Raw genomic sequence first — 12,690 nt, forward strand, 5'->3', positions numbered from 1 at the left:
CAAGTACTAAATGATTTCACTCATCTGTGGAGCATAAGAACAAAGCAAAAACTGAAGGAACAAAACAGCAGCAGACTCACAGACTCCATGAAGGGTCTAGCAGTTACCAGAGGGGGAGAGCAGATGGGGAAGGAGGGAGAAGGGGATTGAGGGGTATTATGATTGGCACACATGGTGTGGGGTGGGTCATGGGGAAGGCTGCATAGCACAGAGAAGACAAGTAGTGATTCTATAGCATCTTACTACACTGATGGACAGTGACTGCAATAGGGTATGGGGGGGAATGGATAATATGGGTGAATGTAGTAATCACAATGTTTTTCATGTGAAACCTTCATAAAAGTGTAGATCTATGATAATTTAATTTAAAAAAATAAGAAAAAGAAGAGAAAGAGTTGGATGGCAGTCCAGTCCCAAGCTTTTACAGCCTTCCCAGCTAAGTGCCAAATACAAAAGTGAAGAGACCACTTCATACATACATCCTATTTAAGCCTTCATGTGATTCCAGCCTGAACATTATCCAGCTGTAATCTCTTGAGATTCCCTAAGGAATAAATGCCCAGAGAAGTCCAGTCAACCCACAAACCTGTAAGTGATAATAGTTGTTACTTTAAGCCATTAAGTTTCAGGGGGTTTTGTTTCACAGCAATAGATATCCAGACAGTTTAACTATGAGAATGAGAAAAAAAGAGAATGTTACACCAAAGATTTAAAATCCTAAGAAATAACACCCATATCTAGTTTTCATTACTATGAAATGTAAATATCATTACTGACCAAGAATAATAGAGATTTTTGACGAAATGGTTGATCCTAGGGCCAGAGAAAAAAATGTACAAAATTAATTTGAAACATCTTATCCAGAAAGCAAGAAATTTTCAAAGACTACTATGAGGATTGTATCATAAGGATTCAAAAGCCAACCTGAGAAGGGTAGCTGTTCCCAAATGGAAAAAATGGGGCATCAATAGGAATATTAACTATAACAATTTTAGACATATAATATGTTAAAATTCTCAGTGATTTAAAAACTAAAAGGAACTAAGGATGCTAAAGAAATAAATCATTATTCTGAAAAGAAACAAATAAGGGGAAAAAATCATAATCATAAGAATAAAACAGCTATGGCAGAGAGAAGTCAAGAGGTGAGTATTTTCTCTAGATGGAGCTAGGCTGAGCTGCAGGGAGGAACTATGGTGGGTGAGTGGGTGCCATATATTTTCCTACATGCTTTGGTGGGAATTCACCCTTCCCTAGGATTCAGAACCCCTTAACTAGTTTCTGAATTTCTCACAAAGGGAACTGGACTGTGTATAGTTGAGTGAATGTCTCCATGAGGGAAAGGAGGATATGGGGCTTCCTACTCTCCTATCTTGCTGACATCACCCTAAACTTACTTTCAATTACAAATCAAGGAAGTCTTACATTTCCTGGAAGCCTTTGGAAAGTATTTTATATGGCTGTTCCATTAGAAAAATAAAATTAATGAAACAGCAGTGAGGTCATAGACACTGAGAAGTGACTGGTGGTTACCATTGGGGAGGGGTTGGGGTGGGTAACAGGTGAAGGTGATACAAAAAAGCTCAATCATAATATATATTAGTCATGGGAATGAAAGTACAGCATAGAGAATATAGTCAATAGTTCTATAACATCTTTCTGTGTTGACAGATGGCAATTACATTAGTTGGGGTGAGGATTTAATAATGTATATAGCTGTTGAATCACCATATTGTACACTTGAAACCAATATTGCTTATCAACCACACTTCAATAAAAAATAGTCCACAGAAAAATAATTTTCTATACAATTGCAGAGAAGGAGAGTAATTAATATGGCTGTTTCAATTGCAGTGGTCTATGAAGGAAGTGAAGATTCACAGTAAAATGAAAATGTTTTTGCTTTGTTTTAATTTATATGCCCTTTTTAATGTGAGTTAAGACTTTGTTATTTTTATGAGGGCAAATGGGGAAATCAAATAAATGTAACAAAGGTCAAATTTTATATTCATAAAACTATATATATGCATATTATGCATTTTATATGTATACGTATACACACTTATATACACATATACAGATGTCTGGTTATGTGCCTAGACACACACACAAACACACAAGCAATAAAACCAACTCTTTTCACCTGACAAAAGATAGCCAAAATATAAAGAACCCCAAAAGGATAAAATGACCCAGTATATAAACTTTTATTTACTCGTGAAAGACAATATGCACAAGATATTTAAAATATCAAAACGGTTATCTTTGACATATCAGGAAAACACTGAATATCACCACCTAGATAACCCCAGTTATCAAATTTCAGTAGTTTTGACACTGTTTCATATCATCTAAAAAAAACCCATAACCTAGAGAACTTTTCTTTACTGATCACAGAAGAAATTGATCATGTTTTATGTTTTTTTTATGTCATGATTTGTTTTATAATGAAAGAGAAGTATGAGCAATATTAATGTAAAATATCTAAGGTCTTAAGAAATATTTTTATTAGAACTCTTTGGTTAACAAAAGAAAGAAAACCCAAACCAGAGTAGACAAATTTTTAAAAGAGGACTTTCTCACAAGAATATAAGAATATCTCAAAGACATAAATGTCGTCAGGCCTCAAAACAAATGAAAACCAGAAGTTCAAAAGCCTTCTTGATTCTCCATCTTTTACCAGACTCACTTGAAGTCAGCTCTAGTCTTTCTTTCTGTCTCTGCAGCCAGGCATTCTCTACTTTTGTAATCCATAGGGCAAAGAACACATGGCCAACGATAAATCTACTGTTGAAAATTCAAAAGACCTGCCAGAGTAAGATCAAATTTATGTCTGACTGCAGAGAGGCTCTGATCAGGGCAGCATGGTGCACAGCCATGGCCACGAGGCCAGTCCTGCTGTGCTGGCAAGGCTGTTCTCACCATAGCCATGAAGATAGAGTTCCAGGAAAATTGTACTGCTCCAGGATAAATCAGTGGTCAAACAATCCCACAAGTTTCTGCTGCAAAGAAAAAATGTCTAATATAGAGATAGTCTGAAATGTTCCACGCATTAAAATAAGCAATGTGATTTAATAACTTCTGGTTAGATTTTATTGCTGTTGCTTAAGTAAATGTATTTGCTATTGGTGAAACAGAAAGAGAAGATAATAGAACCCGAAGTGAATGCTTAGACTAATAGTCTATTCTTTTTGCTAGTGTGCCTTGTAAAGTAAAATAATTAATTCAGAAATAAGAAATCAGCTAGCAAATATGTGCTAAATGGGACAATCATCTAGCACAGTGAGCAGGAAAAAGATGTGACTGTTACTGTGGGAAGAACCATTGAAACATTCAGTGCATGCAAAATAGAAATAAAGAAAGGAAAATGAGATTCTGGGATGTTCTTGCCAGAAAAAAATACACAAAAACAAAATGGGACAGAGTGTTGTCCAAAAAGGTGTCTCCTCCCTTTGGGGAATGAGGTGCAGAAGTGATCACAGGAATACAAAAAGTCATTGACTCAATAAAGGGAATATATTTTCCAGTCCAAGTATAAAAGTACTTAAATCACTTTGACAAATTTGGGTAAAAAGAACTTAGTATTCCTTAGTGACCTGATATTTCTTATAATGAATGAATGAATAGAGGTGGGTCTTTTTGGTATCATTAATCTACAATTACATGAGCAACATTATGGTTACTAGACTCCCCCATCATCAAGTCCCCACCACATACCCCATTACAGTCACTGTCCATCAGTGTAGTAAGATGCTGTAGAATCACTACTTGTCTTCTCTGTGTTGTACAGCCCTCCCCGTGCACCCCTCTACATTATATCTGCTAATTGTAATGCCCCTTTCCCCCCTTATCCTTCCCTTCCCACCCATCCTCCCTGCCATGAGCCATGCTACTCAAGCTGTGTAGCAAAGCTCAGGCTGGCTCCCTCTATTACCCACCTTGATTTTGTTATTCTCCATTATACTATTGGCTTTGTTTTTGCTTGCACTGTTGCCAAGGGCTAAGCTAAACTTTGCTAAGAGGCATGGAAAGGAGGAGAACATAAACTTCCCAGAAGCTTTTCAGGACAGTGGTCCTGAAGAATAGAACACACAGAGGCCAGATAGCAATCTTGGCATATAATACCAAAACCTGCAAGTAGCTAGTCAAACACTGACTACCCCATCTCCACCTAAGTGGGAATGCTGCCCTTTTTTGTAATGCTAGTGAAATTAGTAGGAAAATTAGAGAAATAGAGTTATGATGGAATATTGAATAGAATAACCCTGTCTGACACTTAATCAACCTTCTCATGTTTTCTTCCCTCTGCTACTTCTATAGTTTTTCTTCTTCCTTCCTAATTACAGCCCTTTACTAGAATTTGTGCCTCATATGTGAAATTACCAAGTACCATAATTCTTCCAAGTAATAAAAATACCTCAAGACAAGTGCTGGGCATAGAAGCCACGGGGCATAAATCTGCAAAGTAAAAAGCTAACATTTTCAAAGAACATTACTTCTCACTTAACAGCTTTATGCTGAGGTGCTTGCCCTCTATACCCATTTTGTTGAGAGTTTTTATCATGAATGGATGTTGAATTTTGTCGAATGTTTTTTCAGCGTTTGCAGAGATGATCATGTGATATCTTTTCCTTCTTTTTGTTGATGTGGTGGGTGATGATGGATTTTCGAATGTTGTACCATCCTTGCATCCCTGAGATGAATCCCAATTGATCATGGTGTATGATCCTATTGATGTATTTTTGAGTTTGGTTTGCTAATATTTTGTTGAGTATTTTTGCATCCATGTTCTTCAGGGATATTGGTCAGTAATTTTCTTTTTTGGTGGGGTCTTTGCCTGGTTTGGGTATTAGAGTGATGTTGGCTTCATAGAATGAGTTTGGAAGTATTCCCTCCTCTTCTACTTTGGAAAACTTTAAGGAGAATGGGTATTATGTCTTCTCTATATGTCTGATAAAATTCAGAGGTATATCCATCTGTCCGGGGGTTTTTTTTTCTTGGGTAGTTTTTTGATTACTCATTCAATTTTGTTGCAGGTAATTGGTCTGTTTAGATTTTCTGTTTCTTCCTTGGCCAGTCTTGGAAGGTTGTATTTTTCTAGAAAGTTGTCCATTTCTTCTAGGTTTTCCAGCTTATTAGCATATAGATTCTCATAGTATTATCTCATAATCTTTGTACTTCTGTGGGCTCTGTAATGATTTTTCCTTTCTCATTTCTGATTCTCTTGATGTGTGTAGATTCTCTTTTTCTCTTAATAAGTTTGGCTAGGGTTTTATCTACTTTGTTCATTTTTTCAAAGAACCAGCTCTTGGTTTCCCTGATTTTTTCTATTGTTTTATTCTCAATTTTATTTATTTCTTCTCTGATCTTTATTATGTCCCTCCTTCTGCTGACGTTGGACCTCATTTGCCCTTCTTTTTCCAGTTTCAATAATTGTGACTTTAGGTTATTCATTTGGGGTTGTTCTTCCTTCTGTAAATAGGCCTGGATTGCTGTATACTTTCCTCTTAGAAATACCTTTGCTGCGTCCCACAGAAGTTGGGGCTTTGTGCTGTTGTTGTCATTTGTCTCCATATATTGCTTGATCTCTATTTTAATTTGGTTGCTGATCCATTGATTATTTAGGAACATGTTGTTAATCCTCTGTGTGTTTGTGAGCCTTTTTGTTTTCTTTCTTCAATTTATTTCTAGTTTTATACCATTGTGATTTGAGAAGTTGGTTGGTAAAATTTCGATGTTTTTGAATTTACTGAGGCTCTTTTTGTGGCCTAGTATGTGGTCTATTCTGGAAAATGTTCCATGTGCACTTGAGAAGAATGTGCATCCTGCTGCTTTTGGGTGTAGAGTTCTGTTGGTGTCTGTTAGGTCCATCTGTTCTAGTGTGTTGTTCAGTGCCTCAGTGTCCTTACTTATTTTCTGTCTGGTGGATCTGTTCTTTGGAATGAGTGGTGTGTTGATGTCTCCTAGAATGAATGTATTGCATTCTATTTCCTCCTTTTATTCTGTTAGTATTTCCTTCACATATGTAGGTGCTCCTCTATTGGGTGCATATATATTTGTAATGGTTATATCCTCTTGTTGGACTGACCCCTTCATCATTAGGTAATGTCCCTCTTTATCTCTTCTTACTTTCTTTGTTTTGAAGTCTATTTTGTCTGATACAAGTACTGCAACACCTTCTTTTTTTATCCTGTTGTTTGCATGAAAAATATTCTTCCATCCCTTGACTTTTAGTCTGTGTATGTCTTTGGGTTTGAGGTGAGTCTCTTGTAAGCAGCATATGGATTGGTCTTGCTTTTTTTATCCATTCTATTACTCTGTGTCTTTTGATTGGTGCATTCAGTCCATTTACATTTAGGGTGATTATTGAAAGATATGTACTTATTTCCATTGCAGGGTTTAGATTTGTGGTTACCAAAAGTTCAAGGGTAGCTTCTTTACTATCTAACCATCTAACTTGACTCACTTACTATGCTATTATAAACACAGTCTGGTGATTCCTTATTTCTCTCCCTTATTATTCATCTTCCTCCATTCTTTATAAGTTAGGTGTTTTATTCTGTACTATTTTGTGTTTCTTTTGACTGCTTTTGTGAATAGTTTATTTTATTTTTTGCCTTTAGTTAGCATTTGGTTGGTCTGCTTACTTTGGTGTGATTTTATTTTCTCTGGTGACATCTATTTAGCCTTAGGGGTTCTAGATGCTTCCATCTAGAGCATTTCCTTTAAAATATCCTGTAGAGGTGGTTTGTGGGAGGCAAATTCCCTCAACTTTTGCTTGTCTGGGAATTTTTTAATCCCTCCATATTTAAATGATAATCATGCTGGATACAGTTCTTGGTTCAAGGCCCTTCGGTTTCATTGCATTAAATATATCATGCCATTCTCTTCTGGCCTCCAAAGTTTCTGTTGAGAAGTCTGATGGTAGCCTGATAGGTTTTCCTTTGTAGGTGACCTTTTTTCTCTCTCTGGCTGCCTTTAATAATCTGTCCTTGTCTTTGATCTTTGCCATTTTTATTATTGTATGTCTTGGTGTTGTCCTCCTTGGGTCCCTTGTGTTTGGAGATCTGTGGGCTTCCATGGTCTCAGAGACTATTTCCTTCCCCAGTTTGGGGAATTTTTCAGCAATTATTTCTTCAAAGACACTTTGTTTCCCTTTTTTTCCCTCTTCTTCTTCTGGTACTCCTATAATGTGAATATTGTTCCTTTTGGAATTGTCACACAGTTCTCTTTATATTCTTTCATTCCTGTAAATCCTTTTACCTCTCTCTGCCTCAGCTTCTCTGTATTACTGTTCTCTGATTTCTATTCCATTAATGGCCTCTTGCACCTCATCCAGTCTTCTCGTAAGTCCTTCCAGAGATTGTTTTTTTTCTGTAATCTCCCTCCTAACTTGATCCTTTAGCTCTTGCGTATTTCTCTGCAGGTCTGTCAGCATGGTTATGACATTTATTTTGAAATTTTTTTCATGGTGATTGGTTATATCTGTCTCCCCCCGGCCCTCTCTTGGAGGTTATCTGGGTGGACTAGACCAAATTCTTCTGCCTTTTCATGGTGATAGAGGTAGTCACAGGCAGGCGGCACATGTGTCTGCTGGGAGAACAAAGTCCCTTCTTGCTTGCTGGTCACCTTTCCCCTCTCTGCTGCCTGTATCAGTCACCCTCACACCGGGAGCAATGTCTGGGTTAATCCCCTGAGCTGCCTTGGGCTGGGCAGCCCAGTGCCCTATGGGGAGAGGCAGGTACGACAGGTGTGTTCTCCTGTGAGAACTGTGATGGTTCATGCCCTGTTCCTGCTTCCTCTGCTTGTGCTGGGCAGCTGTGCTTCAGCAGTGGCCCCTGGTCTGGCCTGAGTGGCTGCGCACTGGGAGGAGACTCTGGGTGGCTGCTGTGGGCACACCCACTCTCAGGTTTTTCCACCACTTTCTCAGGCCATGCCAGAGGGAGACTGAACAGTAGGCTGTTTATCACCATGAGGGGTTTCAGAGCTGTGATTCCTCCCAAGGGGCTGGGGTGTCCAAAGCTCCTCAGAATTCCCAGCCTGCTGTCCTGAGTGTGCTGGAACTATTCCATCGAGCTGTGAGGCCCCTGTCCCTTTAAGACTTTCAGAAAGCACTCACTTTTCTTTTATCCCAGGGAAGCTGGCTGAGGGAACCCACTAGCAGATTGTACTTTTCTGTTTCCCTAATATCCAGCACACCATGAATGTGTGTCTGCACTCCTGGTGTGGATTACTAGGGCTGGTTATTTAGCAGTCCTGGGCTTCCACTCCCTCCCCACTCCAACTCCTTTCCTCCCACTGGTGGTCTGGGGTGGAGGGAGCACTCAGGTCCCTCCGGACCGCATCTTGTATCTTAGCCCCTTTGTGAGATGCTGAGTTCTCACAAATGTAGATGTTGCCTGGCTGTTGTCCTGTATCCTCTGGTTGCTCTTTTAGGAATAGTTGTATTTGTTGTATTTTCAAAAATATTTTGGGAGGAGATTTCTGCTGCCCTGCTCACACTGCCATCTTGGCTCCTCCTCCCAGTCAAAACAATTTTGGCCAAATAAAAAAGAACAACTTTGGAGAGCTTACATGCTCTGAATTCAAGTCACACTGTAAAGCTCATAATAAATAAGAAATTTTGGTGCTGGCACAAGACCACACACATACATTATTGGTAAAGAATGGTCCCTGAATATACATGCATACATAGTCAAGCGATAGTCAAGGTCTATAGTCATCCAAATCTACTCAAGGAAGATAAAATACTCTTTTAAATAAATAGTACTGGAAAAATTAACTATTCATATATGTGTTTGCAAAAATAATCATCATTCCTTGCCTCACACCACAGAAAAATTAATTCAAAGTATATCACAGACTTAAGTGTACTAGTTAAAACTATACAACTTCCAGAAGAAAATGTGGGACTTTGCAATAGGCACAGATTTCTTACATAGGTCTCAAAAAGTACAAATCAGAAAAGAAAATAATTTCTAAATTAAACCACTAAAATTTGAAACATTTACTCTTCAAAAGGAAAGTGGAAAGGCAAGCCACAGACTGGGGGAAATATCTGCAAACCATTCATCTGAGAAAGGACTTGTACCAAGAATATATACAAAACTCACATAAATGAATAAGAAGAAAACAAACAACCCAATATAAGTGTGTACCAACACTTCACTGAAGAAACTAAAAAAAATGTTCATTATCATTAATTATCATTAAAATGCAAATTAGAACCACAATGAGCTATTACTACATCTCTATTAGAATAACTAAATTTAAAAGTATGGCAACGCCAAGTGTTGATAACTGCAGAAGGACAGGAAGGTGCTTTTGGGGGTAGTGGAAATATTCTCTGTCTTGATTGTGGAAGTGGTGAGTACATACATTTATCAAAGCACATTGGACTGCATTTTCAATGGGTGCATTTTATTATATATAAATCATACCTTAATAAAGCCAATTTATTTAAATATATATATAGTGGACATTAATAAAAGTAGTAGTACTACTATAATTAATGAAATGAATATGTCCAAGGAGCTCATTCTATTTGTAATAAATCTGCTCACATCATATTCTCCTTCCTGCAGCATTTAGAGCTCTCACAAACCCTGTATTTATATTCCAGTATCCATCTAAAGACGTTATGTTCATTTTCATTTTCATAGACAAGGTACCAAAGATAACTAATGTTTCACTCATATCTAAGAGATCCAGTGTCATAGCAGATCCAAATTTCTTGATGAATATATAATTCCTCTTACCCAAGATTTTGAAGCCTATTTTTAATTTTTTCCTTTGAGAGCCTTGGTTCACTTCTCTTCCCTCTGTTTTTATGCACACAGTTCTCCCAGATATCTGTCTCTCATTAACTGAATGTAATTTCATGCTCAGACCATAAAAAGAAAACAGATTGTGTCATTTATCTGCTCAGATATTACCTTCTCATGGCACCAAGTTTTTATATACATTAATGAACTTGGATGTTTTATGCAACTCCAATCTCTTATTCTTACATTTTAAATTCTTTCCTATCTTTTTTAAATAGTTACTTTTTTTTCTCATCTCTTAAAACTTGGGTAAAAGACTTCCAAAAAAAATATTGCAAAACAGACTCCATAGGAAATTCAGAGACAGTAATTACAGGCACTCTGACATCTCTGCTTGTTTTAAGTAGGTGTCTTAAACAAATTTGGCTAGCAGAGATTCATTTGCAATAGTCCCTATTTTTGTGACAAAATCTTTTATTTCTGTCATGCTTTACAGTCATACCACCTTTTTTAATTCTTCACATTTCTCATACATTAGAGGTACCTTCTTGTCACATTTTATTTCTATTCATGATTAACTTCTTTGGATAAGTATTTTTTGTATTTTAAGTCTGAGACCCAGGCAGGACATTTTTTAATCTATTGCTAACTGATAATTCTTTGACTCTGGGCTTTTGGATATCTGCATTTCAATCACTAACAAAATTTGTCAGGCTACAATTTTTCCCACAGCTGTAAAGCAAGTTCCCTTTTAAGCCCTGTTGATTGGCTTCCTACTTCCAGTTCTCCATTGACACTAATTACTTTGGTCAATTGCAGTCAGTAAAGAAACCTTCTCTGCTGTATGCTACTGATATTGTTTTTATTTTTAAAGCCTAAATAAAATATTCCCCCAGATACTGAGTCTGTGCTCCTTAATGTGATTCCATGTACACAGACTAAATTCCTTTTAAGAGGTTAGCTTTTTGGATCCTCAGTGCTAAGAAGGATGGTGCCCTAGAGAGAGAATTGTGAGCATTCCACTTTAAATTCTACTATGGAAATTAAATTTTTTAATTAAATTTTAAATTCTAAAACTTTAGGAACTTTAAAGAGTGGTATGTATATACTACAAACAGGTATATTCCTTCCTGAATTAATAAGATTGCATTCTGGTTTACCAGCGAAAATTGAGGGAATGTAGTCAGCAAGCATCTGAATGGAACAGTGAAGTATCTCTAAGAATACTGAGCTATTCCCATTTCTAGAATTGCAAGTTGAGGAATAGTTGCTGGCAGTAGTGATACTGCTGACAAGCCCTGTCTGTCACCAGCCAGCACTACCACAAGCACCCACCACCAGCAAAATGCCGCCAGGTGTAAGTTTGTGCTGTATTAATTGCTGTACAATGTACGGCCCTGAAGAGCTTTTTATTAGCCCCACCGCTGGCCTTCAGGAGCCTGGTGCAGGCAGAGTGCATTAGAGAATGGGGCCTGTTGTAATATAATTCAAATAGGAGAAAAGAGAGACTCTTTTAACAAAGTAACAACCAGGGACCCTACTAAGAACCAATCACCCTGTCAGGGTAAAATTTCATTTTTATTATACATATATTTTAGCACAAGGCTGGACTAATGAGGGCAGGTTTCCCTTCCTGCACATTTTACATGGATTGAAAGCACACCCAGGTAGCCTCAACCCGAAAAAGAACAGAATAGTATTATTAACCCCCAGAACCCAAGAAGGGGAAGAAAACTCCAGGAAACCGTGAAAGCACCACCTGGGAATCAGACGGCACAGCCATGCCTGTTGCTCCCAGACAGGAGAGGACGCTTCTCTCTCCCAGCTTTCCTACTGCAGGCAATAGATTGACAGCATCTCACAGAAGGGGCCAGACTACAAAGCCTCACCCTTCTGTTCTTGAGGGGGATAAAAACGGCATAAAAAATAAACAGAGGAAGAAACAAAAAAGAACTTGCTTGGGTCAATGATACCTCAATTTAAAAGTTAAAGCAAAAAAAAAGGACCTGTTCTAAGGAAGCTAACAGCCTAAAGCAATGTGTGCCGATTCATACATCATGTGTACTAGAAAAATGTATTGAAGACATACCAGGGGGCAGAGCCAAGATGGTGGCATGAGTAGAGCAGTGGAAATCTCCTCCCAAAACCACATATATTTTTGAAAATACAACAAAGACAACTCTTCCTAAAAGAGACCAGAAGACACAGGACAACATCCAGACCACATCCACACCTGTGAGAACCCAGCACCTCACAAAGGGGGTAAGATACAAGCCACGGCTCAGCAGGACCCGAGCACCCCACACCCCAGCTCCCAGAGGGAGGAGAGGAGTCGGAGCAGGGAGGGAGAGGGAGCCCAGGACTGCTAAATAGCCATCTGCACCAGAGCACAGAAACAGTGCATGCATGGGGTCCTGGATACTAGGGAAACAGGACAGTAAGAACTGTGAGCGGGTCCCTGCAGCTGGTGCCCTGAGGACAAAGAAAAGCAAGTGCTGTTTGGAATTCTTAAAGGGACAGGGACCCCACCAAAAGATGGAAGCGTACTGGGACACTTAGTCTAGCAGCAGGGAACTCCATGTACCCTAAACCCCTGTATAGCAGGGCAGCTCAGAGACCCCTCACAGAAATAAACAGCTTCCCGGCCGTTCCCCCTCTAACACGGCTATACTATATGGGAGAAGCAGCCTGAGGAAGGCCACACCCAGAGCAACAGTGGAGATAAACTCCATAGAGGCCGGGCAAGAATCAGAAGCCTCATCTGTGTGCAGCTGCCCAGCACAAGCCACTAGAGGTCGCTGTTCTCCCAGGAGAGGAAGGCCACAAACCAACAAGAAAGGAAGTTCTTCCAGCCATCACTTGTACCACCTCTGCAAACAATCTCTATCGCCATGAAAAGGCAAAATTTCAGGCAAAGATTACAGAG

This window comes from Manis pentadactyla, chromosome 5 (genome assembly GCF_030020395.1).
Source record: "Manis pentadactyla isolate mManPen7 chromosome 5, mManPen7.hap1, whole genome shotgun sequence".
In the NCBI taxonomy this organism is placed as follows: domain Eukaryota; kingdom Metazoa; phylum Chordata; class Mammalia; order Pholidota; family Manidae; genus Manis; species Manis pentadactyla.